The sequence below is a fragment of the Eubalaena glacialis genome, chromosome 1 (genome assembly GCF_028564815.1).
Source record: "Eubalaena glacialis isolate mEubGla1 chromosome 1, mEubGla1.1.hap2.+ XY, whole genome shotgun sequence".
NCBI lineage: Eukaryota > Metazoa > Chordata > Mammalia > Artiodactyla > Balaenidae > Eubalaena > Eubalaena glacialis.
Genome location: NC_083716.1, coordinates 179,569,815 through 179,594,616, shown reverse-complemented (window position 1 = coordinate 179,594,616; position 24,802 = coordinate 179,569,815). Strand labels below are relative to the sequence as shown.

The 24,802-nt window shown below is 41.2% G+C and overlaps 1 long non-coding RNA gene across 2 annotated transcripts in view; it reads right to left on the bottom strand.

Moving 5' to 3' along the window:
• The window catches only part of LOC133098818 (uncharacterized), a 110,008-nt gene that overhangs the window by 62,571 nt on the left and 22,635 nt on the right, over positions 1-24,802 (bottom strand). The window contains exon 3 of one of the 2 annotated variants that reach the window (XR_009702249.1): positions 14,614-14,656. The exons of the other annotated variant lie outside the window; for it this stretch is intronic. This is a non-coding gene — a long non-coding RNA (uncharacterized LOC133098818). Of the gene's footprint in view, positions 1-14,613; positions 14,657-24,802 lie in introns of those variants that run through there. 2 annotated transcript variants of the gene reach the window in all.

The window sequence follows — 24,802 nt, the reverse complement described above, 5'->3', positions numbered from 1 at the left end:
TTTAAAAATATCTTCATTTATGGGAAGTGTTGTCTCCAGTGGAATACAAAATCATTTTTTTAATCACTGAACATGCATCAGATTAATTGGGTTGTAAATTAATTAAAGCAGCAAAATCTATACATGCAGGTGGATCTTTACTGTTCACTGCATACGCCAAGAAGTTTTCTACTCAAAATTTTCAAAAATCAGAGGTAAGATGTAATGCTCAAGAAGTAGAGGAAAGCTGGGAGTTCCCTGGTGGCCTAGTGATTAGGATTCTGGGCTTTCACTGCATGGCCTGGGTTCAATCCCCTGGTCAGGGAACTGAGATCCCACATAACATGTGGCCAAAAAAAAGAAGAAGAAGAAGTAGAGGAAAGCTGACCCCTTGGTTACACAGTGGGAAGACCCATGACTGTCTTCACAAAATGCAAGTGTCTTAGTCATAAACCAACCCTGGCTGAACTGTCCACCTTTTCTTACATCTTACATCCTTTCTTTATATCCTCACCTGACCCAGGCCACCTCCAGTCCCATCTCCCAGTTATTACTTATAAGTTAAACCAAACCAAAATGTGACCTGAATCAAGGTTCTGCAGTGTTTTAGATAAGCAAAGCAGAGAACCAGATAGAAATGTTATAAAACTTAAAGTTACATTTCTATTTCAAAAGAAAACTTTTAAGACAAACCCTTTCCCTTTGTGAAATAAGTTTCTGAAACTTGAACATTATGGCAGCAAGGCAAATACACTTCCAAACACCAGTCAGTTTGAATGAAGATTTCTTTTGGAAACACATTCTAAGAAGTCACCTTCACACGAAAAAAAAATGATTTCTTTTGGGGGCTCATGAGGGATGGGTGGAAGTATTTACTGCAAGGAATAGAAATGTAATCTTAATCTAATTAATAAACTTTCTCATCAGCTTTCCTTGCACAGCTATTGGTAGGTTTTCTGTCTTCAAAATAAAGAACATCTTCCAGATGGATGCCCAGTTGGAAGCGAACCTACCGGACATGGGGACATGTGTGCTGTCCTTTGATGCTCATATGCCATGGGACACAGCTTTCCTCACTTTCCCCAGTAATGAAGATGGATCTGAAGTGAGCCACTGTCATGCTCCTCATGCTTCCTGGGATCAAGCGGGCTTTGAGGTTCAATTTATGACCCTGAAACAGAGGCTTTTTCTATGTGTGAACTAACCAGCTAATGTGTGGATTAAATGCATGTATTCAATTTATGGATACTAGAAAATTAAGCCTATATTTAGCAGCATGCTATAGATCACACCAGCCTGACAGTACAAGTATTCCTAAACCAATTAACTATTCCACAACTATCTATTACTGAGCATCTACTGTGTTCCAGGCACTGTGCTAAATTCTTCACCTGATAGTGATATTTAATATATCCAAAAGCACAAATTAGATTCCTTAAAGAACTTTAAGATTCAATTCAGACTTCCATCCTCCAGGAGACCATCCCTGACCCGCCCAGGCTAGGGGAGGCGTCCTTCTTCTGAATTGCCTATGTGCATATTTCTATCATTGGGCTGATCTCATTGTTTTATAATTCTCTTTGTGTGTCTGCCTCTAAACGCAAACATGAAATCCATGAGGGCAGGACACTCTGCTGGCAAATCCTCATAGCTGCACCTGGCACAGAGCTACTGTGTGATAAGTAGTTAGTGTATTTTGGTTAAAGATATGAAAAAATAGCAAATGAATGGAGAAAACCACACCCATAAACCAGGACTTAAGTCAAACTGCAAGATGAAGGACTTTTCAGACTATGGCAGTGATTCTCAAACAGGTCCAGGCAGTACTGCCCCTACAATCTGTGATGCTCATTCCTTCCTTCCTCTATTTATGTAAGAACTACCTGTGTCAAGAACTGTGCTAAGTATGCATTGATAAATAAAAGATGGAGTACCTGGCCCTGGGGAACCTATGGGCTGGCAGTGCTCTTGGAACAGCACCAATATGCCTGGCCTTTGGGGAATGCCATGTCTCCATCTAATTCTATCATATTCTAGGAAAATAATTCTTGCAGAAAATAATGGTATTTTACATAGAGGCAATATAATATTACAATTGTGAAAGCACATCATGAAAAAAATTAGTAAACCAAGCCTAATAAGCTGGTTTTGTGTTTTTTCATTAAATTTAATTTATTAGATGTTCATATTTACTGTTAGATAAATAGCAACAAGTACCAAAGAGTTAACGTAAAGTTATGGACAGCAAACTTTCATTTGAGAGAACTTAATCCATTTTCTGTGACCTGATAGATTACCATCACAGTTTGACTTTACTGGAAAAGTACCACTGTTCTATACACAAATTACTTCTGCAGATTGCTTTTGAGTGGTTGAAGTTAGAGGTTAAGGTATATACATACTCAAGTGTTAAAGGGTGACACCTACAGGCAGGCTAACATACTGCAGCTCAGATCTATTAGATATTAAAGAATACACCAAAGGAATCACAACAGTGTTAGTTTAGGAGTTTTTTGGTCCCCAACATCCAAATCCTCTTCCTATTTGGGTGAAATCCTCCAATGTAAGAGGCCCCAACTTCCATTATAGAAGCTAAACTGTATAGACCCTCCTCTCCCTAACCTGGAGCTCAGCCCATTAGACAAGATCACCATTGATTTTGAATCTTAAGGAAGAGATGTCAGGAAGAAGGGATGAGTAGATTAGGATTGCAACAGTGGCAGAATCCAGCAGTGGTACCTGGGTCCAGCAACAGGAACAGAATGTCCTGATCAGATGATTTCTGCTGCCTGGCCTCCCTTAGTTCCTGTCTATTGACAGCATCTGCTTTTTCAAACTCTTGTGTCAATTCTGTGAACTGGCCAACATCTTTCCAATAAATTCTTTTTCCATTTAAGGTAGCCAGAGTAAGTTTCTATTCCTTAGAATCAAGAATCTTAGCTGATGCACTAAATAACATTTATTGAGTGCCTTTTATGTGTCAGGCATCGTGCTAAGTCCTACACATGCAATATTTAGTCCTGCCCCAGTAAAATCCTATGAGGTAAGAATAGAGCAAGAAATAAAGGCAGAAAGACTAATTAACTTGCCCAAGTCATACAACTAGTTTGGCAGAACCAGGATACAAAATCATCCAGTTTAACACTAGAATTAATTCTCTTAATCATTTCACTACCTCACAAAAAATATTCTGGGGCTTTTGAAAGTATAAAATTGGAAGATAAGACTTGAGACATAGTCCTACAGTCTGTGGGCATTGTGAGCTAATAAATTACAGAGAGAAGTCTTGCAAAGGTATAAGGAAAATAGAATATTAAATTGAGATTGGAGACAATTTTACCATGCAGTTGATGAAGCTTAAATGCTCTTCCCTTGCAAGGTGCTCTCTCCAAAGCTCTAAATTTAATTTTTTCTTTTCAAATTTTTCTTCTTTTTCTTAAAGAAGGCCCTTCAGAATGGTAAAGCTTCAGACTCCACATAACCTGGATCCATCCCTGGATGAGACCATGAATTTATCAAATCAGAGACTCATTTTCTAGCTTCAGATTTGGAGATCAAGCAGAGAATCAGAGACCTACAGAATGTGGATAACAGCACAACCTTCAAGGCCACTCCTGCTCTGCTGTGCCCAAGGGGAGAAAAAGGGAGAGTTAGGAGTTATTCCTCATCACTCCATTTAGGGTCAGTTCAGCACACTCAGGGACCCATGGGTCCCCAAAAAGCTGGCTTCCTTCTCATCCAGCATCTGTGCACCCAGCAGGTGCAACAGCAGCAGCCAGGACTGGGTGTGAGTCCCCCTGTCTCAGGCACAGAGAGTCATCAGGCCCCCCTTCTTATGGAACCGGCTGGATGGGGTCCTGACTCTCAAGAGGAAGGGACAGAGAGCCAAGCCTCATGAGGGAGACTAGGAGAATCCTACCTTTCTTTAAAACTTCGATATGTTGTTCGCCATGGACTTTTGCACTAATTTTTATTTTTCAAATTGCATTAAAATAGTATTTACCTTGACTACTGAGTTTTCTGGGCTCCCTTAAATTTTTCACCCAAGGTGAGTGCCTTACTCACCTTACCCTTATCCAGGCACTGACTCGGCACATAGAGAATCACCAGACATGCTGGGGTTTCCCCTAAAATAGCAATAACTCATCCAGTCATTCTTCTGATTTAGCATTGCCACCTAAATCAAAACCATTTTATTGTAATCCAGATGCATCATCCATCTTTATATCTGAATCTTATGAGCCTTTATTACTTTAAGGGATAAGCAAAAAAACCAAATCTCATTACTAAGTAATATTGTTTGGAAGGTTCCTGGCCTTAGGGCAGGATTGTCCAACCAAGACAAACAATGGTTAGGCCAGTGGTTCTTTGCCCTGGCTGGATATTAAAATCAGTTGGGGAGCTTTTTAAAAATGTCAGTGCCAGAGTCCTACTTCTGGAAATTCTGATTTTATTGGCATAAAGTGATGCCCAGGCAGGGTTTTTTAAAGAACTTTATGGAGGTACAATTTACATACCATAAAATTCACCCACTGTAAGTTCAGTGATTTTTTTAGTAAATATATACAGTTGTGCAACCATCACTACAGTCTGGTGTGGAACATTCTCTTCACCCCAAAAAGCTCCCCAGTGCCAGTTTATAGTCAGACCCTGTTCTCACCCCAGCCCCAGGCACCACTGGTCTGCTTCCAGTCTCTGAACTTCAAGCACCCATATTTTTTAAAAGCTTCCAAGTGATTCTTGTGCAGACACGGTTAAGAACTACCATTCCAGACACCAAAGAGCTAAATTCTCTCCTTAGTCCTGCCTAAAAAAATTTAGACAGTTTCTGTTAGAATTTGTCCCTATTGAAAAATCTCTAATTTCATGTCAAAAAATCTTGGTGAAATAGAATAAGTTTTGTGACAGTCTGTAATCAACTTTACTAAAATATCACTAAGTAAAAAAATGCCTGTACGTATATCTACACCCCTAATAAGTATGAAATGCCACATTTCTACACAGGCCTAGGATACAGAGTTCTTTTGTTTTGTGGTAAAATTAAAAGCCCACTGTGCTATCTTCAAAGTCATATTCATTGCCTAAAAAATTAACAAAGGAACATTTACCTCAGACTGAAAAATTACGAGGATTACAAAACGACTGTCCTTAGATGTTCAAAAATTCTTCAGGGGAAAGGTTTTAGAGAAGAACAAAGTACCTTTATTAGTATGTTGCACAAACATAAATATGATATCACACTAGTGCAGGAAAATTCTAGAAAAAAGTCACTGGCAAGTTATCATGTGGAGCTGATGTCTTTCTGTCATTTTAGGCATGCAGGGCAAGCAGGCACCTGTAAAGGGGTGAGCCTGAGGAACAGGAATGAACCTGACAGAATTCACAGAAATGCCAGCCCCAGAGGGCTATAAATGTGAGTAAACCACAGCCAGAGGCTGCTGGATGAGTCAATGCTTTTTCAACGCAAGCAGTTCTTCTGCCTTCGTGGGCCAGGACAGTGAACCACAGACAGCACCAGCTGTCAATACAGCCAGTACGTGGGAAATGCTATGGGGTGCAGCTGGAACGCGACCCCACCCATACCGCTCCCTAAAGTTGCAAAGCTTTAAAACAGTGTCCTCGGCCAAGGAGATGCTGTGTCTCCAGTTAGGCCACCGAAGCTCTCCAGCAACAAGGTTGCCAAGGGTCAGGAGGGCAGCTTCTGAGCAAGCGGCCCTTAACTATGGATAAAGAAAGTTTGGAGTTTGGTCAAGTGGATGGCCTCAAACCACACTTTCTCTGTATTTAGATTTTTAATTCCTAACACCTATTAAGATACTGGGAGGCAAATATTAAGCTATTTCCTCCTGTGATTACCAATACTGAATTCTTAGTCCACAAGAAAACCTCAAATGACTTTGAAAAAAATCACCTGAGAAGATTGGATAAAGAAAGCTGATGTGTTCCAGCCTACCCCTCCCTCTCCAAATCATTAGAAATGACAGAAAATAATTTTAAATAAATGAATTAGAAAACTGAAGGTAGGCAAAGAAAGGCAGCCTCTGGGGCCAGTAATAATGAGCCATCCCTGAAAGACAAAGGACAGATGGAATCAGATTCATGAACCTAAAACAGACACAGGAGGGGACAGTGGTGGGGATGGCTCCAAGGGACCCTAAATTAGAGGGAGAAGATATTGGGAGCCTGGGTGGATGAGGGGTTCTGGGCCACCGTCAGAGCTGGAGGAGCAGGGAGTTCCCTGGCGGTCCAGTGGTTAAGACTCCGTCCTTCCAATGCAGGGGGTGCAGGTTCCAACCCTGGTCGGGGAACTAAGATCCCACATGCCGCGGAGTTCAGCCAAAAACAACCAGGCAGGTGGTTACACACACACACACACACACACACACACACACACACACACACCAAACTTGTAGGAGCAGCAAGCCCAAGGGGCATAATTTGTGCCAGAGAATCAAGGCGGTGCTTCTAGTAGTTGGCCTCACCCAGGAGGAGTCCAAGTGTCTTGGCTAGAAGACTTTAGTGACTCACCCTGCCCAGCCCCACGTCCTGCTCCTGCCCTACCACCAGAGGACAGCACATTCTCAGACACAACACCTGGGCCTCTCAATGGCCCAGATACACAACACACAATCACAAACCACCAAATATTTGAAGAAAACCCTTACTGTGACAGAGACATCAGTTACAACAAGAGAAGAACTAACTGCCCCACCTCCCCCCAAAAAAGTCTTTAAAAACCCAGTAGATGAGCTGAACAGCAGAATGGACACAGCAGAAGGCAGACTTAGAAAGCTGACGGGTGGAATAGAGAAATCCTCCCAGAAATGAAAAGGATAAGAGAGGCATGAAGGGTACATCCAGAAGAGAGAGAATCTAAGAAAGGAACCCCTCAAAAAACGATAGAAGAACATTTCCCAGAGCTGCAAGATTATCTTGCAGATAAAATTAGGACTACTTTTATTTTCTTTACACTTTTTTGTGTTTTTCTAATCTTCTTCAGTGAGCCTCGTATAGTCAGGCCACTCAAGATGGCTGTTCTCTTGCACTCTGTACATCCCCTGCTTGACCAGTCCCTGCTTCACCTGCACCTTACTCATATGACTAGCCAATCCTCTTAATTATAGGGCTTCATCAGTAATTGTCTACATGCCCTGGTAACCAATGAGCCAACCTGATGACAATTCCCCCTATTAGTGGTAGCCTCCATCCCCCCCAGTAGTAAAGACTGCTGCCATGCCCTGCCTGATGTCTGCTGCACACAGTGGGGTGTTGTTTCAGTACTTTGCTTCAGACGTGTAAGATCCCCTATCCAACAAACCATTGATGTCTCTGTCACTGTCTCCAGGCTCTTTCTTCGGTCTCACGGCTGGGCAATTACAAGGTTTGCAGGCCTGCAGGGTGTAGCCCAACAAGCACACAATTTATTCAGAGGAAAAAATTTTAAGTACGTATAAGGTCTGAAAAGAATAAATAAGAGAAAAATCCCTAAACCACATGACAGGCTTCCTAAGAGAAATGAAGAAGGTAAACTCAATCAGAATTTCTCTAAAGAGATCGCTCATAAGTGAAAATTGGTCATCAAATAGAAATCACAGAAATTTTGCTAGAGGTCTTTGAAAACAGGAGAAATGCTGATCCTTTCCACTTAAAAATTGGAAATGGATTCTCCTGTAGCTTCTAGACTTACCATCCTAACTATATGTCAGAACTAGAGGTGGCCTTCTGGGGCCTTGAAAATGCGCACTAAGAGACTGAACTGTCTTCATAAGGCAATAAAAAGCCAAGATGGCTTTTGTGGCATATTTTAGGCAGAACTGCCATCATCCAGGGAGGAGAAGGAGGTGGTGTCCCAAGACAGAAAACCTAAGGAGTAAATGTCTGCTTAGCAAAGGCCTCAAGGGTTGCCATTTACATCTGTGTCAAGAAATAAACAGAACCTCTTTTCAGAGCACATTCCTGTGCCCCAAACCAGCACCCACGTGAGCCTCTGAGATCTTTGTGCTGCGGCCACCCTAGGGAGGTAAAGTAGTGTCATTGTCCTTGTCCTTGCAGGTTCCTCCTTATGCTGGAGAGATGCTCAGGAGGGTTTCCAGGGTCCAAAAATACATCATCGATGATGTATATCAAAAATATATCAAGATGCAAAATGTGCCCAACCCCTTGCATGGCAAGATGCTATTTCCTGGGGTCTTTTTACATTTATTTTTTCTCTTTTTCCTCTGACTTTAGAATTTACAAAACAACTTAGAGTTACATACAACCTGTCCCCATGCAGTTACTTCCCCCTAGGATCCAACAGTTTTAAGGTCTGCTAGGGGACTAAAGAGGGGAAGCGGGGGGTTTCCATTTAAAAATATAAATGTATTTTTTAAAATGTTAAAGCATCACCAGAACTCAAACATCAACAAAGGGAACAAATAGAGGGACCCAAAAAAAGATGCCAGTGATTTAATTGTAAAACTAAGTCCAAGTCTTTGCAGCAGATCCTGAATCAGACAGATTCATATTTTCAACATACGTATTGAGTACCTACTATGTGCCAGGCATCATGCTAGTTGCTAAGAATGCAGTGCCTTCTGAGCCTTGAGGGGGAAAGTGGGACAGTCTGGCATGGAAGAGACAAAGCTTATCTATCCCAGCACCTCCAAGACAAGGCCTCCAGGAATGTCAGGGGTCCGGTGAGGGAGACAGACAATGGGCAGTTGGCCCATGCGGCAAAGGTGAGGGACCCTTCCCACTGGGATGACCAGAGACACCTTCATGGTGGCATCAGAGGTGAGTCTAGAAGGATAAGAGTTTCAATAGGCAAAGCCATATGGGAGGGCAATGAAAGGCAGAGAGAGATGTCTGAGAGAAAAAGAGAGGAACAAGACACCCTCTGGTCTTAAATTGTAGTTCCAAGGTCACTGCAACTCTGTAGCCATTCATCTGACCAGGAGACTCCAGGAGCTAGGGTCTTTGTGAATGAAAGGAAGCCTTTCCTTTGACATGGATGCTGAAGGAAGTGAGCAGGAAGGGGAACGAGGGAGGAATACCGGGAGGCAGAGGTTGGAGACGAGGAGGACCAAAGGCCTTTTCTTAGTCAGAAAAGTGAGTTGAGGATGGCTCCTTTGCTCCTTTGCCTCAGAGCTGTCCTCTCAACCTATCCTGGCCACAGTCCCTCCAGCCCAGCCTGCCTTTTAGGACAGTCTTGGTAACTCAGTGGCAAGAAACAGACACTGGGGGAATCACATCTGATATGAGCACTTCCAAACCAGATGTAAATTAATTTCCTGTGATCAATCATAACCAGGAATGTGTGCTGACATTTGCAAGTAGACAAAGGAGCCCACTCAGGAGGCTGGAGAAGACAAGCTACCCAGTAATCCTGTGAAATTAGTATGGTCCCCTTGTGTGTGGCTACAAGCTAGAGAGGAAGTCATTACACCCCTGCAATTTTCTCAGACACCTGCCAATCCACTCAACAATGGGCCTCCTTACTGGTCAACCACAGGGAGGGCAGTAGGTGGGGCAGTAATAGGACCAGATTCTAGCTCTAACTCAGCTCTAGAGGAAGCTTGCTCCCTCTGGGAAATCCCTGATGGCATCACTGCTTCTGCTGCATCTACCACCCAACTCCAAGCTACAGGCCCTCCAGCCAGACCAGGTTTCCTGCAGGCAGCAGAGGCCAAAGAGAAATGCTTTGTAAAGCACCTTAAAATCCTCTAATGAGGGGATGAGTTACACATTCATACTATGGAAAATTGTGCAATTGTTCAAGAAAATGAAGCTTTGTCTATATCAACAAAGGAAGATGTCCAGGATAGGGCACTAGGTGGAGAACGCAAGCTGCAGTGCAGACGTATAGAATCATTCCATGTGTTTATATAAAATATTAAAAAATACATATATTCTTGCAAGTACATGGAAAGTTTCTGGAATATTATAAAATAAACTATTCTATATCTGGAAGTAGGAGAGATAGAGGGAGCTTCACTTTTATATCCTTTTGGCTGTTTATATAATTTAAAAAAGTTTGAAAACCTTCTCTAAATGATATGATGAAAGAGGCCAAGAAAAACTATTATAAATATAATGTCTCTATGCTAACCGAAGGTAAAAAATATTATCTTCTTACTTGTACCTCTCTAGCCTGATATACATTTCTGTATTAATACCACAGCTTTGCCAGGCTTACTATGGTGCTGCTTCTGTTCAATGGAGCTTAAGCTTTATAGTGAAATCAAATTAAATGTGCGCGTATGTACAAGGTGTATTTTCAGAGAGAGATATAAACATGTCTAAACACTGAACAAATCTATAGCTAATACACTCACACTTCATGCAAAGGCTTTTGTAGTGTTGGTTTGGCCTGCTTAGCATCCCTTTGATCTTTGTCTGGAACAGCAGAATTACCCTCACCTGACTCCATGGGATCCTGGTAGGGTTGTCTATCATGGTGCCACAATCCCCATACCCCCCCTCAAAGAGATGGGCTCACAATCCTGGCTTGCCCATCACAGTACCCCATTCTCCTAGCCACAATTATTTGTCCAGTGATAGGCAAATGTCTTAAACTGGACCAATCAGAATCTTCCCTAAGATTTGACACGTGGGCACTAGAAGAGAAATGTTGTCTCTCTTACTCTAGGATCTTGAGCTTAAGACCATGAAGGCTTGAATAAACCCAGGCAGAGGTAAACAGAGTTGAAAAAGTGAGAGTGAAGGACACAGCTGATGACATCACCTCAATTTCTGGATTCAGTTACATTTGATGTCACGATTACCCCCTTGGACTTCCCATTTGTAAGAATCAATAAATTTATCCTTGTGGCTTGAGCTGGATTTTGTTGGTTTTCTCCCTTGCAACCTAAAGGGTCCTAACTAATTAACATCTCCACTTCCTCACTGGAGGTTTAACAACCCACTCCATGATTGGGACTACCAGCCACATTCAAGATCCAAAATTATAGTCTATATTCTAATATTCTGAATGTCATTGTTAGGTAGGATATCCTATTTGTTCTTCAGGAAAAGGAGGTACAAGGAACTTTCTATATGGAATTTCCCCCAAGGTCATACAATTCATCAGAAGCCAAGTCCAAAGCAAAAAACAATTTCCCAGACCTTTTCTTTAAAAAAAAAAATTAAAAAAACCCTTTATTCTATGTCAAAAGCAAAGGAGAGAACTATCTGCATAATCTACAAATGTAGGGAAAGAGAGATGCAGTCTTGATGATGTCTTAATTCAAGAACAGTAAGGACCAAAACAAACCAACCTCAAATTCCCCAAATTCTCAGCCAACTGAGCTTTATCAGACTAATCTTGCTGATTTCTTGTCCAAAAAGATTCTCCACAACTGTGAAAGTGTCTAAAATCCAAGTAAATTGTTTTTAACTATACTTACCTTCGAGTCAATTAGGTAAAAGATTTCAAGGCTTTCAGAATGTTCATCTAAAGCATTATTTTATAGTATAAATGAAAGTCGTAACAATGGGAGTTCACAGTAGGTTCTTCGTTCTCAATGAGAAGCAAAATAAAAGCCTGATGAGTAACCGAGGCAAAAACGCAGCATAAAATTGGTTAAACTCTTTGGAGCAGGAAAATGGTAGACAAGAAAGGAAATTCATAAAGGAACTTTTTCAGTGCAAATGGTAGAGCAGAAAGAGAAGGTGAGACGCCTGTATGTGGAGTTGAGATTTCTCGGGAAGCCAAGCGTTTAGCACAGCCAGGATTCTACAGAAGTATGCCCTATTCAGAAATTCTGTAATCACAGTCACTAAAGGCCAGTTCACCAAAAAAATTTTCATTAAAGAAAGAATGTAGGGTTTCCCTGGTGGCGCAGTGGTTGAGAATCTGCCTGCCAATGCAGGGGACATGCGTTCGAGCCCTGGTCTGGGAAGATCCCACATCTAGTTGCTCCTAGTTGCCGTGGAGCAACTAGGCCCATGAGCCACAACTACTGAGCCTGCGCATCTGGAGCCTGTGCTCCGCAACAAGAGAGGCCGCGATAGTGAGAGGCCCACGCACCGCGATGAAGAGTGGCCCCCGCTTGCCGCAACTAGAGAAAGCCCTCGCACAGAAACGAAGACCCAACACAGCCAAAAGTAAATAAATAAATAAATAAATAAATAAATTTATTTAAAAAAAAAAAGAAAGAATGTACAATTCAGATAATGGACAAGAGAAAATCTAATACAAAACCTGCATCACCTCATGCAGCTGAGGAGTGAGTCCAGGACTCACATAACATCTCTGAGCCTCAACTTCCTCACCTGTAAATGAAGGGGCTAAACCAGATGGTCTCTGACATCTTTTCTAGATGCACAAATGATACCACTTATAGTTTCTCACTCTGAGCCTCAGAGATGTTATATATTAAAAAAAGGAAATTTCAATTTTTAGTCTGTCAGGCAAGCACTGAAATATGAAAACTATAAGGAACTGGATTGTTGACTTGCTTCTCCCTTTATGTGCAGAAAGCATGACTACGTCCCAAAAGGATATTAAAGGAAGGCACAGAATCTATAGAGGTCCTGGCACATTATAGCCAGAGATTAACTGATCACGCGGAAAAAGGTAGTTAAGGACAGGAAGGCTCCATCCCGAAACTAAATCCATATTCTCCCTTCTTTGCAGTACATTTTACACTTACAGAATTGGCTAAGTTAGAAGAAAAGAAAAAGAGGGAAATGCATATTATCACAATTTGCTCAAAACAGTGAAAAATTAGAAATTCCCTAGCATCCTGAAACTAGGATTAAACACATTATCTTACTTATATAATAAAAAATAATTCAATAATTAAAAATCATGCTTAGAAGAATACTTAATACCCTGAGAAAATTCCCATAGAATATTGCTATAATTTTAAAAGTAGGTTACAAAATATAAACAGTATAAATGATATACATATATACATATCGTTGTTTATCTCGAAGTGGTAGAATTATCAATGATTTATATTCTCTTCCTTATATCATTGTACATTTCCAAATTTCCTACAATGAACATAATCTTTGTAAACAGGTAGAAAATGTTATTTTTTTTTAAAGGCAAACTACTTGTTTGACTTCATATATTTGCCTTATGGAAAAAATAATATTCCCTCCCTTCTGTTTTAGCACCCAGGAGGCTCTTCATGTACCTGGGTCTCTTTGCAGAGATTGCAAGACTAAAAGCTGGGGACATGTGAATGCAATATTTGGGTCAGGAAGGTCTTTTTAAACAAAACAGAAAACCCAGCAACTATAAAGTAAAAGACTGATAAATTTGACTCTATAAATATGAAAATTTATGAAAGGTAAATGACGTCAAAAGACTGCATAGGGCTTCCCTGGTGGCGCAGTGGTTGAGAATCTGCCTGCTAATGCAGGGGACACGGGTTCGAGCCCTGGTCTGGGAAGATCCCACATGCCGCGGAGCAACTGGGCCCGTGAGCCACAGCTACTGAGCCTGCGCGTCTGGAGCCTGTGCTCTGCAACAAGAGAGGCCACGATAGTGAGAGGCCCGCGCACCGTGATGAAGAGTGGCCCCCGCTTGCCACAACTAGAGAAAGCCCTCGCACAGAAACGAAGACACAACACAGCCAAATAAATAAATAAATAAATAAATAAATAAATAAAATTTAAAAAAAAAAAAGACTGCATAGATGTAAGAGCCAAAAGTCTAATTTCTTTAATGTATAAAAAGCATTTGCAATCCATAAGAAAGAGTCCAACAATCCAATAGAAGCAGGAAAAGGAGAGGAACCATCTACTCATAGAATTCAAATTGCTTTATTCATGTGAAAAAGAATAAACATCACTCAAAATTTAAAGAATGCAAATTAAAACAATGACATGCTACTTTTTTTAATATAAATTTATTATTTATTTATTTATTTATTTTTGGCTGCATTGGGTCTTCGTCACTGCACGTGGGCTTTCTATAGTTGCGGTGAGCGGGGGCTACTCTTTGTTGCGGTGCGTGGGCTTCTCATTGCGGTGGCTTCTCTTGTTGTGGAGCACGGGCTCTAGGGGCACGGGCTTCAGTAGTTGCGGCACACAGGCTCAGTAGTTGTGGCCTACGAGCTCTAGAGCGCAGGCTCAGTAGTTGTGGTGCACGGGCTTAGTTGCTCCGCAGCATGTGGGATCTTCCCTGACCAGGGCTCGAACCCATGTCCCCTGCATTGGCAGGCGGATTCTCAACCACTGCGCCCCAGCCCCAATGACATGCTACTTTTCAATCTTTCACATTGGCAAATAGTATTTTAAAAGCTCAGTAAACTTATTGTTAACAAAGTGGGGGATGGGGAGTAGTCACTGAGGAGAGTATGACTTGGTGCTACCTTTAATTGGCAAGAGCTATAAAATTAAAAATGCAAATATTCTTCATCAAGACAACTCCACTTCTAGGAATTTATCCTATAGACACAGTTGCACATGTACTTCAAACACATACACACAGATGTTCACTGAATTGTTTGCAACAGCAAAAGACTGGAAACAACCTCGATATCCTTTAGTGGAAGGCTGATTGAATAATTATGGTGTGCTGCATACCAGAACCCCAGGCAGCCATTCTACAAGAATGCCCGGGATCCACCTGTGCTGATGTTAGGCCATCTCCAGGATGTATTATAAAGAGAGAAGAGAAGGGGTGCACAGTTCTTGTGTACAGAGGACGTTTCAAAGGAGATATCCATATACTTGTGTTCTGGAATAAATCAAAAGAAAGTATTAGCAGTGGCTGCCTCTGAGAAGGGGTCTTGGGGCCATATAAAAGGGGGGAGAGGCTTCTGTACTGCTTGAAGTTTCTACCATATGTATTTATTATTTTTCCATTTTAAAAACTAGCTAATTATTTTGAATAAATATTAAATTAATATTTTAGCAGAGCGGGGGACTCCATGGTGCTTTGAGTCAGGAGGAAGGAGATTCCCCATCCAACCCCATCAATGAGCACTCATGAAAAGTCAAATGTAGACAATTTTTAAAATAAAATTAAAAATTAAAAACGTGCAGATACTTTTTTTAAAAATTAAAGCAATGTAACAAAGAAACTGGAGTAGCACTTTGCACCAGCATACAGCGAGTTGGAACGAGTGTGGCCGCGCCCGAAGACCACCCGTTGCCCTAACCGCGATTGAAGCCCCCAGGCCTTCTCTTCTCAGAGACCACTCTTTCGTGCCATCCGAGGGGGCGAAAGCAAATCGAGGCGCCAAATTCCCGGAACAAGGGGGACATCCAGGACGGCCGGAACTCGCACCCTTCCAGAGGGTGGCGCAGGGCAGCCCCTCGGGTCGGCGAGGTCCAGCCCTGGGATATACTGTCAAGGTCAACTTTTCGGGATTTGTAAAGCTCCGCGTCGGGCACCGCTCCGGGAGGCCGGCGGCCCGGCAGCAGCTGCGCCCCGATTCGGCGCTGCAGCCTGCGCGCGGGGGCTGAAGCCGGCCGCTCCCGAGCGCCCCTGCCCGGCCCGGGCGCGCATCCGTAGGGCCACAGTGCGACCCAGCGGGCCGCCGGAGAAACTGCGCCCGACGGCCGCCCCGGCGACGGGCGGGGCGAGGACCCGGAGAGTCACTGCTTTCTGCCAGTTACAGTCTCAGCGAAAGGTGATGCGGCCGCAGTGTCCTTCCTCTGTAAACGGAGGGAGTCTATCTGTTTGCCAAGACACTGTTGCTAAATTCCACAGGTCTTTCTTACCGCACTCACCCTGTGGGTAAAAATCGACTTGCCGGAAAAGTTCTGGTTTGAGAGGCCTGCGGTATTTTATTCAGAATTCTGGACGACTGGTCATTTATGAAGTCCAAGGAAGGAACTATCAATTTCTATCTGAAGGATGACTCTTACGGTGTAGTAAAATCTATGGACAGTAGAACTGACTATAAGCAGGCTCGACCAAAATGCCACCTCCTTCCTGAAATCGGCCTCTAGGTTAGTAGACGTGTCCCCTTACTTACTGTCATGGCCTGTGTGAAGGTCTTTCCGCTGTGAATCAGATCTTCACATCATCCTCGTTACTGGACCTACAAGTTCCCTGAGGCCGAGACCATGTCTTATTCATTGTGTTAGGAGTGGGGGAAAGACAGAAACGATGCAGACGTCAAGAACAGGAAGAAAAAAAAAAAAGAAAGAAAGAAAGAATCTATGTCATAACAGCCTTGGTCCAGTAGGCCAGCATTTCTCAAAGGTCGCCCTGTGCATATTAGTTTCAGGCCATATTAATGCCATAAATCGTGAATATCAGGTAACTTTGAATATACAGGGATCTCACATTTTGCAAGGGAAAACCCTCTCAAAAAACAAGGTTATGGTTTGGGGGGCCTTTTGGCCACCTTAAAAATATAAATGTTTCAGCAATAGATAAGAGAGTTAAATGTCTGTGTATAGGATTGAATTCATCCCTTTAGTTACACATTAAAGTTTAAGTCACATGTGAAATAGCAGGTTGATTTTGTAATATTGCTTTTTTTCCTCTCGCTTTTTAGGAAGCAATTTTATTTAAACTCTCACCTGAGTGTTTCAGTATCTCATTCATGCCAAGAGGCCCTTCTTAAAGCATCTAACACAGTTGCTTTTATTTACATACATTATTTCTTTAAATCTGTGTATGGTGCTGTCACTGGACATTTTAATCCTAACCATAGTTATATAAATTCAGGGGTTTTTTTTTTTCAAATTTGTGCTGTAGGTTTAGATTTATCTCTTTGACATATTCACTAACTATATTGCTTTTTAATCATTGCTTTTTACATACACACCAAATACTTGCATAGGGAGGTCATACCCTGTATCAGTAAGGGTCTAGCTGCAGAGAACAGAATCTGTTCTGACTAGTTCACACAAGAGGAGATTTGTAACAGTATCATAATTTCCAGAATCACTGAAGTGGGGGGGTGGGGAGGGTTTGGCAAGAAACAGACTCTAGGCTGAGCTTCCAAGAATAATTCCAAAGCCACACCAGAGGACTGGCCAGAAAACAAAAAGCCACAAGCCAAATCTGGGTTTGCCGCTGCAGCATGCAACATTGTGCCACTTATGCTATAATCAGAAAGCTGCCAGCTGAGCCGAGAGTCCGCTGTTGCATATCCCCTCTGCTACCATCCACAAACCAGTGTGAACGCCTTGTTCCGAAATCAAGTTTCATGCAAGTTAATCTGACTTTTGGAACCTAAAGTACCTCCAAAATGCTCACTGCAGAGTCTAAGAAAACGTTCTTTTTAGCTTTCCAGCTTCTCCAATATAGGAAGACAGATCAGAAGAAAGTTTGAGAAGACGATGAGCAAGCTGGTCCATAGCATCTGCCTCATACTCTCAAGAATAATTACCAATTTTTTGTTACATTTATTTGCTCCCGCCTTTTTTTTTTTTTTTTTTTTAACTAATTCCATCAGACAACCTTTAACAGCTACTAAAACTAACAATGATGAAAGCTGCCTCAGGATCAAGTTTTCCTCATACAGTGCTTTAGTTGTTCAAAAGAAAGTGACTGAGAAACTGGCTTGAAATATGAGATCTTGAAAGCCCTTGAATATCAGGAAACTCCATCTTATGTATCTTATATATTCATCTCCATCTTACATGTCCATGAAGGATAATTTGGAAGAAGAAAACCTTACTTCATATTTGGGCATACACAGTAGTTGTTCCATGAAAAGCTTTTTTAAAAAAGAGTTTTATGGGCAAATGGATTACAGGCATACCTCAGAGACCTTGTAGGTTCGGTCCGGACCATTCGTTCCATAAAACGAATATTGCAATAAAGTGAGTCACGTGAATCTTTTGGTTTCCCACTGCATACAAAAGTTTCATTTACACTATACTGTAGTCTATTAAGTGTGCGTTAGCATTGTCTTTAAAATGTACATCTTAATTTAAAAAAAAAAACTTTATTGCTAAAAAGTGCTAACCATCATTTGACAACCCAGGGTTGCCACAAACCTTGCATTTGTTAAAAAAAAAAAAAAAAAGCAATATCTGCAAAGCACAATAAAACGAGGTATGCCTATAGTTTCCAAGGGCTTCCATAACAAATTACCACCAACTGGGTGGCTTAAAACAACAGAAATGTATTCCCACATGGTTCTGGAGGCCAAGAGTCTGAAATCAAGCTGTCAGCAGGGCTACCCTTCCACTAGAGGTTCTAGGGGAAAATCCTTCCTGGCCTCCACTTTCTGGTAGCTGTCGGCAATCCTTGGCTTTCTTGGCTCATGGCCACTTCACTCCAAACTCTGCCTCAGTCTTCACATCATCTTTCTTCCGTGTCTGTCTTCTCTTCTGTCTGTCTCAAATTGCCCTCTATTTTTCTCTTATTTGGACATATCATTGGATTTAGGGTCCAGTCATATAATTCAGGGTGATCTTGTCTTGAGACCCTTAACTTAGTTACAACTGCAAAGACTCTTTCTCTAAATAATGTAACATTCACAGTTTCCAGGTATTTGATGTGGATGTATCTTTGGTGGGGGGGCCCACCATTCAACCCACTACAGCAGGTAAATTTAGGAAATGCTGGACTAAACAAATTAAGCCATTTTTTTTTGCTGCAGGATTTTGCAAAGGCTTTAACTTGTTAATGGGCACTGTGAAACTTTGAGAGAGAGAGACACTATACAGTGATTCTCAAATGTATTTGACCATGGAATCCTATTCACAGAAGGGATGTTCCACAGAACACACCCCAGCATAGGCTTATAATTTACCTGCTGGGCAAGTTCTCAGAAAGAGTATCAGTAAGTATCAGAGAAGCCAAAAATAAGTGACTGAACAGTTGAAGGCTCTCAAGGATTTGGCAAGAGTAACTATTCTAAACTATGACCACGCATCAATGCTAAAGATCATCACAACCTTACAGCCATAAAAATGAAATAAGATAAAGATTTATCCCCAATTATTAGACTGCTTCCTACCAGATTCTATTTTGGTTCAGGATAAAGTGCAAACTCTCAATCCTTTGCAACCAAATCCTCCATCAGTCTCCTTGCCCTATATTAATCCTTGCTCTAGCCAAACTGATCTATGCACTGAATTTCCTACTGCCACACTTTTCCCATGAAAAATACCTTCCCCAATGCCTCACCTATTAACAGCCTACATTCATTTCAAGTGATGCCTCCTAGATAAAGCCTCCCTGGTCACCCCAGCAAGAAGGGCTCTCTCCCTCTGTCCTGTATTTGGCACAGGACACTTGTCAAGTGCCTGGTTTTAGAGTTCTTTGTGTGAAAGATCATCTGTCACTGGCTAGTAAGCACAGCACTGGTGAACAAGGATCATAATTTAGATCTCTTCCTATCCTCTAAGTGTTCTGGCACAGTGCCTTTCACAGAATAGATGCTCAAAAGAAATTTGTTGATTGACTAAACAAATAATCAAATTAATCTTCTCAGGAACTATGTATGTAGATGTAAAAGTGCTGTACAGACTCCCCCAGCCCACCCCATCTTCCAGATGAGAGTGGACTGGGGACCAGAAGCTTGCCCAGGAAAAGGGCAATTTAGAGTTAAGAGAGTTACCCAATCAGCGATGGATGACAGACCCAAATGCTGATGGCATTGAGGACCTAGGTTAGGCAGAGTCCTGGGTACTCTTAATGATTTAAGGCAGAACAACATATCCAAAAGAATTGAAAGCAGGTGCTCAAATACATGTACATATGTACACATGTGACACACATGTTCATAGCAGCACTATTCATAATAACCAAAAGGTGGAAACAACTCAAATGTCCATCAACACATGAATGGATAAACAAGTCGTAGTGTATACACACAATGGATTATGGAGCCACAAAAAGGAACAAAGTACTGATATATGCTACAAAGTAGATGAACGTCAAAAACATTATGCTAAATGAAAGAAGCCAGACACAAAAGGTCACATATTGTATGATTCCATTGATCTGAACTATCCAGAATAGATCCAAAATAGGTCAAAGAGACAAACTTCCAGTTACAAAATAAATAAGACTTGGGGATGTAATGTACAGCATGGCAACTATAGTTAATACTGTTTTGCATATTGGAAAGTTAAGAGAGTAGATCATAAAAGTTCTCATCACAAGAAAAAAGATTTTTAACTATGTATGGGGACAGATGTTAACTAGACTTATTGTGGTGATCATCTTGCAGTATATGTATACAAATATTGAATCGTTATGTTGTACACCTGAAACTAAAATACTGCTATATGTCAATTATACTTCAATTTTTTAAAAAAAGAAAATGAAAGGGCCCTTTTTAGCCCCTAAAATCAACAGATATTTATGCTGATTTTAGATCACAGATATGCTGTTTTAGATCATTGCCTTGTACTAGCTGAAGTTATTGTAAATGTCTGTCTCAATTTATATATTAGTCTGTTCGGGCTGTCACAACAAAATACCAGACTGCCTGGTTTAAAAAACCAAAATCTATTTTCTCACAGTTCTAGAGGTTAGAAGTCCAAGATCAAGGTGTCATCGGGTTTGGTTTCTCCTGAGGCCTCTGTCCTTGGCTTGCTGATGGCCACCTTCTCACAGTGTCTTCACATGGCCTTTTCTCTGTGCACATGCATCCCTGGTATGCTTTCTTATTCTTATAAGGATACCAGTCTTATGGGATTAGGGCCCCACTCATATGACTTCATTTAACCTTAATTACCTCTTTAAAGCCCTATATCCAAATACAATTGCACTGGGGGTTAGGGCTTCAATATATAAATTTGAGGGGGAACACAATTCCACCCATAACAAGTTATAATAGCACAAGACTCCAATGTTCATCAGTAGGGGACTTGGTGACATAAAAAAAAAAAAAAAAGTCACATATTGTATGATTCCTTTTATATGAAATATCCAGAATAGGTAAATCCATAGAGACAGAATGCAGATTGGTGGTTGCTGGGGGAAGGAAAACGGGGAGAGACAACTCAATGGGTATAGAGTTTCCTTTCAGAGTGATGATAATGTTTTGGAACTAGACAGATTTGGTGGTTGCACAACACTGTGAATATACTAAGTGCCACTGAATTGTTCACTTTTAAATGGTTAATTTTAAGTGGTTACTTGTGCTATGTGGATTTTACCTCAATTTTTTAAAAACCTTGTATAGCATATGAACAAACCTGGTATTAATGTGTAATAAGTGATGCCAAGAAAACATTTTTGTTATAGAATAATATTAAAAATATAATTATATTTTCATAACTCTATTCTCATTTTGTCTATGGTAAAAGGTCACAAAAGCAAAGGATTGTGTCTGGGACTAGTCTGTAGTTATGATTTTAATCATTTACTATTAGAAACTTTCACCTAAAAGAATACTGCGCTAAACAAGAAAAGCAAAGCACAACACAACTGAATGAGCCCTTGTGGTAACTTTACCCCCATATAGTAGAGTAGGGCTCAGCTTCAGGCTTAGGAGTTATGTGCACTAGAATGTCAGCCCCAGGAGAGCACGGCCCTGGTCTGCCTTGTCCCCCATAGATCTCCAGTGACCCTAACACTACCAGGAACATGTAATTGTTTATCAAGCTTCTTGGAGAAGTCCGGACGCTGCAATACAGGAGGTGAGTGGTCACTAAAGTCAGGTCAGGCCCTTGGGTTCAGGACCTGGTTCTGCTGAAAGAGACAAGGGAGGCCTGTATCCCACAAATGCTGAGGCCTTCACACTAGCACGTCCTCGAGGTGCCACTCCCCCAACTTCCATCAGACAGATGCTAAAGGGGCTGGCAGATGAGAGGTCCCAAAGGAAGACACACAAAGTTGAACCTTCCTTGTATCTGCTCTGGCACATGGGGACTGGTACCCCTGCCTACCCTTTGCCACACTCTTATGTATTGGCTAAGTACCCATTCCTAGCTACAAGCTCTGGTTCCCGCCATAATTCCTACCAAATTCGGCGACCAGACTTTGGACTAGCTCCTCAGGTCACACTCATGTCCAGTTTAAGGCTGACCCCTTGGATTTGGTAACTTAGACACTGGCCTCACCCAGGCACAGATCTGGCCCCCAAACTCTGGTCCTGGTGTTACTCACGGCCCCTACCTCTCAGGTAAGATGCACCTCAAGCCAAAAGGGTACACACTTCACACAGTCCCCACCCTATCCATGCCAAGGAGTAAAAGAGACTAATATTCAGCCTCATTAATAAAGAAGCACAAGTCAAAAATGTGGTATTAGCTTAAAAGTCAGGATGGACTGTGAAGTCACACAGCGTGAATCCAGCCGAATGGGCAAAAGATCTCTTTCTCCTGCTTTCTCCCTGTTTAACCCCCTCTACTTATCCCTCTCTCATGGCCCCTCATTCTCTTATCCCCTGTTGTCTAAAGTGCTCTCTCTGTCCTCTCAGTATGTCTCTCATTGTCTTCCACCTCTCTCTTTCTCCTATCTCTTTTATCTAACCAATATATAAAATAAAACTGATTACAATAAATACTATAAATATTTCTTATGTATTTTTTTCATTCAATTTAGAGAGCTGTTGTCAGAACTTACAGGAGTGATGGCTAAAATGTCATTCTCCATAAGAATCCTTTGATAAAATACTGATTCCAAGTCTAGGATAGGGAAAATACAAGTGAACCTGGGATATTTTGTTGCACCAGAAAGCAAGGAAGTGCTTTTCTATAAACTGATGTTTCCTTACTCTAGCTAAACACTTCATTGAACATTTAACTCCTGGATTATGGTGTATATTATAGGTAGGATTGGATCCCCCAAAAAAGATATGTTGAAGTCCTAACCTCTGGTACCTGTGAAAGTAACCTAATTTGGAAACAGGGTCTTTGCAGGTGTCATCAAGTTTTAAGGTGAGGTCATACTAGAGGAGAGTGGGTCTTTAATCCAATATGACTGATGTCCTTATACGAAAGAAGAGTCACAAAGACAGAGACATGCAGGAAAAAGATGGCCATGTGACAATGGTGGCAGAAATTGCAGTGATGCATTTAGAAGCCAAGGAACAGCAAGGATTGCCAGTAAACACTCAGAAGCTAGAAGAGGCAAGCAAGGGTTCTCCACTGCAGGTTTCAGACAGCCCTGCCAACACCTTGATTTCAGACTTCTAGCCTCCAGAACCATGAGGCTATAAATTTATGTTATTTTAAGCCACCTAGTTTGTGGCACTTTGTTACAGCATCCACAGGAAACTAATACAGTTTCCCTCAAATATACAGTACTCGGGGTTTTTTTAACACTTAGGACTTCTTCAAGAATTCTTATTACTGATCCTGGTTATTAACTCCTGACTTATCTAATTTTGAGATCAGGAAATTTAACTATTTATATATAACAGAAAATACATAACTAAAATTTGTCGTAAGTTGATTTCATTTTAATGTGAATGTGCCACAGTACCAATGAGCTTGGTTCTTGGGCCATGGCTTAAATGTCATTCTCCATAAGAATCCTTTGATAAAATACTGATTCCAAGTCTAGGATAGGGAAAATACAAGTGAACCCGGGATATTTTGTTGCGCCAGAAAGCAAGGAAGTATTCAAAGACTAACCAGGACATGTCAAAAGGTCACAGGAGGTTATAGGATGCAGCTTGAAAGGGTTCCTGCTACCCAAATTTGGAACAACTTGAGCAGCAAATGGAAATGGAGTAATGATAATAATGGATTGTTTGTAAAAAATAGTAATAATCCATGCTCCATGGTGATACTCAAAAGAGAGAAGGAGAAAGAGAGATTTTCCTCATAGAAGAATGTCAACTAATAAATATAGAAGGAATGATAGGATTAGAAAATGACCATTTTGCAACCTGTGATGTAATTATTAATTTAGGCAATGGATGCAAAAAATGTAGGGGAAACAGTATATTCACACGGACTCAAAGTATCACTGCACAGAGGACTTACTAATTATAAAGGGAGAAATGTAGGAATATGGGGGACACCTCACTAACTGGTGGATCACTAATTGAATGACCACACTTAGCAGCATATTATATGCTTCCTGGTGTGATGCAAAAAGAGACACACAATCTCACCTATGTAACATTTTTTCCAAAAATGTTTCCCTAAAAGTAATCAAGAAAAAACAATCAGACCAATGCCGAATGTGATACATTCTACAAGGGAACTGGCTTGGTCTCTTCAAAAAACCAGTGTCATCAAAAAGGGAGGGGGCAGTTATTCTATATTAAATGAGACTGAAGACATAACAACTAAACATAATTCATGAATCTTGATTGGATCCCAGACTGAAAAAATAGTCATAAAAAGACATTTGGGGGAATTCCCTGGTGGTCCAGTGTTTAGGACTCTGCGCTTCCTTTGTGGGGGGCACGGGTTGGATCCCTGGTCAGGGAACTAAGATCCCACAAGCTGTGCAGCGCGGCCAAAAATTTTTTTAAATAATAAATAATAAAAAAAGACATTTGGGGAGAAACTGAATACAAATTATACATCAGAATTATTGCTAATTTTCTCAGGTATGATCATGGTATTATGGTTACATAGGGGAAGGGTCATTATTCTCAAGAGATGCTTGCTAAAGTCAAGGGTCACAATATCTGCAACTTCCAAATGTTAACAATTGGTCAATCTAAGCAAAGGATGTATAGATGTTAATTTTATTATCCTTTCAACTTTCCTGTAGATTTGAAAATTTTCAACTAAAATGTAGGGGGTGGAGACTTGAACATGATCTCAATTGTGTGTTTTTTTAGTTTCTTCATGATCTTGAACAGTAAAGCATTCTCCATGTCCTTGTAAATTATCTTTTGTTTCAAATGCCTTCTAATCTGACCCTCCTGAAGCACTTGAAGCTGAACTCACACCTGTTCCAAGCAAAGCATGGTTTCCACTGCCCAAAAGGGTACAGGCTTTCCCTCTTCACAGCTGTGTCACTGAGCATTTTTCTGCTTCAGCACCTCAC